This window comes from Sinocyclocheilus grahami, unplaced genomic scaffold (genome assembly GCF_001515645.1).
Source record: "Sinocyclocheilus grahami isolate Dianchi unplaced genomic scaffold, SAMN03320097.WGS_v1.1 scaffold2114.1, whole genome shotgun sequence".
Lineage (NCBI taxonomy): Eukaryota > Metazoa > Chordata > Actinopteri > Cypriniformes > Cyprinidae > Sinocyclocheilus > Sinocyclocheilus grahami.
In genome coordinates, this window is record NW_015507293.1 from 126,351 (window position 1) to 132,409 (window position 6,059).

Here is a 6,059-nt window from a genome sequence, read left to right on the forward strand (position 1 = left end):
CACAAAAAAACGAATTATATTAAAGAGAGTAATTCAAACTCAAGAACAATTTTATTGCTATATCAAAACATGCACCCTCTTTTTTAAAATCGCTGGAATCACACATTAACACAAGCTACTGAATGAATATTTATTGATACATTAATAGCATATTATCAATGCACTGAAGGTATGAAGGTGGAGGGAAAATATTTCAGTACTGTTGTCACATAAGCCTGCTGAATGACAAATTGATGCAAAATGCTAATTTATATTTTAAATTTATAATTTAAATAATTTTGTGAAAGCTAATATAAATAGGCAATAGACTCCTCTTTGGAATTTTCATGGCATCTGTTTTAAGTCTTGGTTTCATTACAGAGAGGGAAAAAATGACTAACACAAGGAGAGAGAAGTGATTACGTGAAATTATTAATTCCTAATTGGTAACATAATGGGTTTGTATTTTAACATAAACTAAGAACACAAATGTTGGATATGTGAGGGAAAATGTATTATGCTTGTACACTGCCCTTCCCACAATATTCCTGCTTATTATGGCACTTTGTGCGAAAGACAGATGGTACATATGCTAGTAGACAATCTTCATGCAAATGTTAATAAGGTTTTGTGAAACTTCAGTAGTAGTACACACACAATACTGCGTAAAAATGTAGTTTAGTGGGTTAAATAGAATATATGGGTATTAGATTTCAATACAGAAACCTGGTCTTTTGAGGTCATTATAATATAAGTTTTATTGTGTTTATTAGCTGTTGAGAAAAGTGTGAAAAATCAAGATTTGTCTTTTCAAAACTTCTTTTGCTTGACATGTTTCCTGAGTTGTGCAATGTATATGTTTCACTCTATTAATCTGTTTCAAAGTGAGCATGGGTGTAAAAAGTAATAATAATAATAATAAATAGTACAACATTTTACTCAATTAAAAGACTTAAGTAAAAGTTAAAAAAGTTCAACTTAAAGTTAATTGATTAATTAGTTCTTGTTTCATCATGTTGAATTATCTTCTCAACACAAAGTGAAATTGCTTAGATAAACTGCATAAAATGTTTGGTCGGACAGAAATACAAAAGTTTGGTTAAAGATAGAAAACAAAACGTAATGGCTGCATGTCAAAAACATCAATAGGCTATTGAATGTGCATAAGATAAAATAAAAAAGCAAAAATGTAACAAGCACTTTGTAAGTTGAAATAAAATAGTAAAAAGTAGGCCTGCTGTTTTTTTCTTCAGAAATGTAACCAAGTAAATGTGCAAGTCAGTTTTAAATTGTATTGAATAAAGTAGCCTACAAATAATCCAAAACAATACAGTAATCAAGTAAAATCACTCAAGTGTATGACAGCTTGATCAACCTTTTTAAGTTTATTTAGTTGTAAGTGAATATTGACAATAGTCCTCATTTTTGCAACATAAAATTGAGCACCATCGTGCTAACATTGTACAATGTTATAACATTAAACATTATTAAAACGTGCCCTATTATAGCTGTTTCAACACTGACAAAGATAAATGCTAACAGGGACGGATAAAGAAGGAAATACATGAAATGAGCACAGTGAGCGCGTTTACATGCACGTTCTTAAACCGATTATGCTTAATAAGCCGAAAAAGCACGTGGTCATGTAAACGCGGTAACCCGTTTTCTTATATTAGGTCATAAACGGCGTAAGTATAAACCGGTCGCAACAGGTAGTTTTTTGCCTCTTACTCCGATTTCTCACGGCATGTAAACGCAATAACCCGCTTTCTGTCGGTTTATTGAGAAGTGCGCATGCGTGATACGTGACAGGAACGCATCGTTAGTGCAAATTTAAGCGCATCTAGACCTGTTTTTATACAGTCTATGATCTAGACCGAGCAAACGTCTTGCAGTAAAGAAAGAAGGAAATATATCACAAAAGCAGACTTTTTCATGACTCAGAAAATGATAAAAACGTGTTGTCATCTCTTGCAGCAGAAGTAGAAGTTGTTCAGTTACAATGCTGTGTTTATAACTGCATGAGTTTTGGGTGAAGTATAGATACAGTACCAATCATGTCGTCAAACATCTGCTGAACCTTTGTCAAGTCTTGAAGCTTAAAGAAATATTTTTCTTGGTCCCTCTGTGATACTAAGCCATTCACGTCTTCTTGATTCACGTCTTCTCCAACTCCAAATACATAAAGATCTGGAAAGAGAGGATAGATCCATATCAATATGAAATCAATGATAAAAAACTTCTAAACAAATATGTGTATTTTTTTGCTGCCCCTGATGATACTGCTTGATAATGAAACACACTTTTAAAAAATACTTATAGTCCAAGCAATTTGATTTTAAATATAATTATGATTAATAAATTTCATTGCTCACCAAGTTTCTTCTCTCGCTTTGGATCATTTTTGATGACAAGACGTTTGATACTGTCCACTTTAGGTTTGGGTTTCCCCCCCATGTTTGCGTGACCTATGAAGTAAGATGAGATCAATTGCAGTGAATATTTGCTATTCTATTTTAATTTGTAATACTGTGCATGGGTATTTTATGAATATATTAATGTATTTGTTCTGATAAAGAACTTAAACTGAGTAAGCGCAAAATAAGAAAAGTACAGATACATATGCTTATACTAAATTGTTTGTAAATATTGATAAGTCAGTACCATCACTGAACAATATGATGATGTGTTGCGTCTCACTGAAGGCTGTTGCATTGTTGAGCTCCTCTATGCTCATGCTCTCTTCAATGGTTGAATAGACTTGGGCAATATTGGTACCTGTTTTATCACCTTTCTCTGTTTTTTTTCCCACATCAGAATATTACAGTTAGCAGAGAAACATTTTCTGATTGAAACAACTGACTAAATTTAAATTAAAATGAATCAAAATTGCAACGTGAATTGGGATTTTCTTTTTAAACGAATGTAAGATTTGTTTCATTTTTACTATTACATTGGACAAATAAATAAATGTTTTTTATTTTCAAGTTAGACTTGCATGTACTATTTTTGCATAGTACACTATTCTGTAATATCAATCTTTAAAAAATCTAATTGTTGCCATGTATACAATAAAACTCAAAAAGAGACATTCAAACAGAATACTTACTCTCATAAGTAAAATCGTCCATCTCTTTAAAAATATCCAATAGGCTTGGTTTTTGCATTTTGAAGTTATTCATTTTTATTATTGGTGTAACATCTGTAGCAAACATCAGGATCTCATAGTTTGGGGAGACCGGGTAATAACTAATCTTTTGGGAAAGAGCATTGAGAATTCAAAGATGGAAACAACACCTGTCTGTTATCCGATCAAAATGCTGGATTTCAGTTAATGTTTCCATGATGTGAAACAGGATTTTCACTGAGATGCAGCAAGTATGCAGTGGATTGTGGGAGAACCTCCTGAAACACACTAATGCTCATATTGGAGGTTTCTGACAATGATGAGGAGGTTAAAAGTCAAGTTCACTCTTGAGAGCATCTCAGTGTATCACAATGGTAATTTTTACTTTTTAAAATATTTGTATATATATTATTTCAGAACCTTTAACATCAAAATGAACAACAATTAAAATACTATTTTTAGATTTTAGGAAAGGCTGCATTATACATCAATAGCCTAAACTTCACTTACAGCAACCTCTGAGGATTTAACAATCGACATACCTTGTCTAAAAGCATTTTAATGGTGATTTTTGCATTGTCAAAATCCTTCTCATCTATGCTGTCAGATGCATCCACAGCAATGTAAATATCAAGTTTTCCACCTTCATCCAAAGTTATTTTCCTCCCCTTCTGCTCTAAAGACAGAAGGAACACAGAATTCATGTTTAAATGTGTGGATGTGATTTTTTTCCTGAGCATGGCAACTATTAATGAAGATTTTAGAAAGGTGTGTGTGTGTGCGCTTGTTTATGTGGTTTATGAGGACACAGATTTGTATAATGACATGGGTATTACAACGTGAAGATGCTTTATGAGGACACTTTCGGTGCCCTTGTAATTCAAAAGGCTTATAAATCATACAGAATTAGTTTTTTTGAAAATCTAAAAATGCACAAAGTATCCTGTAAGGGGTAGGTTTAGGTGTAGGGTTGCTGTAGGGCAACAGAAAATACTATTTGTACAGTATAAAAACCATTACGCATATGGAGAGTACCCATAAACCATTAAATTCAGCATGTGTGTGTCTGTGTGATTAATACTTCAAGTGGTACCTTCTTTTTCAACTGCTAGATTTGTCTTTAGAGAACTGCTGAAAGCTTCTGATGCTTCCTCTGGTGTGTCGTATGTGAAATTAGCTGTACAGTATTTACACAACAACAACAGCAACATTATAGGTGCATTATCCAGAAAAGCTACTTTTTATTAGCTAAATCTTAAGGCCAAAAACTTATTTTTGAGAAAACAAAACCACAAAACGTATGATTTTGAAATTACGATGTAGCTATTAGAAGACTCACCGTAACATTGTGGCTCTGTTCCTGACCACTGGCCTCCATCCAGACACACTCGCACTTTGGAACCAATCAAGGTCAATGGTCTCTCGCAGTTGTACGTGACTTTGTCGTCTATGTTAAACATGTCCCCTGTTCGACTGCTACCAGGGGGAACACCAGGATCAGGACAGTGATCAGCTGTGAGGCACAAATGGAAGTTACGTTTGAAAACTACATTTCAGTTTAAATCAGAATAGTTCATAGAAACTGCTGTGTGTTTACATATTGACAAAGTAATAGAGATTACTCACAGTCACGTCCACAAATTGGTGTGCTTCCACTCCACTTCCCATTGGGCTTGCAAACACGGACCGCTGAGCCACGGAACGTATAATCGGTATGACATGAGTAGGTGGTTGTGTCATTTACATAGTACTTTTCTTTATATGGAATCACCTCTCCATTCTTGAAAACACGAGGATTGGGACACGTGATCTCTAGAATAAATGCATGAATAAACACATACTGTAGAAGAGTATAACAAAAATAAAGAAGTCCAGCAATTATTCATGATATAATTATACAAATGAATGCCTTGTTTCTTACTTTTGCACTCTGGGGTTTTTATGATTTTGGTCTTTGAGGTCCAGTGTTCATTTTGACAATGACGTGACTGAACTGATGGGTAATATCCATTTGGAGTTCGGACAGATGTATCTTAGAAGACTCCCATGTGAATAGCCATTAGAAAGAACAAAGGTCCCTCCAGTAATGTTTAGATTCTCTTTGGGACATGAACCGTCTCTTTTGGACATCGAGGATGGAGCACCTGTAGTGGAAACAGATCAGTGGAGAAGCCATGAAAAATATGACAGAAGTAACTTTTGTCAGTTGTTGCTGTTTTATTTCCATTAAAAAAAAGAAAGAAAAAAAGAAACATGTATTTTAGAATGCATTCATTTTAATAAGCAAAAAGACCTACCTGCAATAATAGGACATATCATTGCAAGCGTTAACCATTTCAACCGCTGCTTACACTCCATGCTGTTTATTCCAAGTTGAGCTGAGATTAAAAAACACACACACAGGCAAATGGACAGGGGGACATTTTTATAGTGAGGTCAGCAGGAGGATTTTATTTACATGCAAAGGTCAATGTTTAACTTAAAGTCAAATAAAGAAAATCAATATCCCAGCACTCACAACAAAATATTTTCCGTTAGCCATAGACCATTATATAGTTAATAATCACAAAAAAACGAATTATATTAAAGAGAGTAATTCAAACTCAAGAACAATTTTATTGCTATATCAAAACATGCACCCTCTTTTTTAAAATCGCTGGAATCACACATTAACACAAGCTACTGAATGAATATTTATTGATACATTAATAGCATATTATCAATGCACTGAAGGTATGAAGGTGGAGGGAAAATATTTCAGTACTGTTGTCACATAAGCCTGCTGAATGACAAATTGATGCAAAATGCTAATTTATATTTTAAATTTATAATTTAAATAATTTTGTGAAAGCTAATATAAATAGGCAATAGACTCCTCTTTGGAATTTTCATGGCATCTGTTTTAAGTCTTGGTTTCATTACAGAGAGGGAAAAAATGACTAACACAAGGAGA

General features: G+C 33.6%; 1 pseudogene; it reads right to left on the reverse strand.

Moving 5' to 3' along the window:
* Positions 1-1,990: 1,990 nt before the first annotated feature.
* On the reverse strand, positions 1,991-5,517 carry LOC107574089 (complement factor B-like; annotated as a pseudogene).
* Positions 5,518-6,059: the final 542 nt, after the last annotated feature.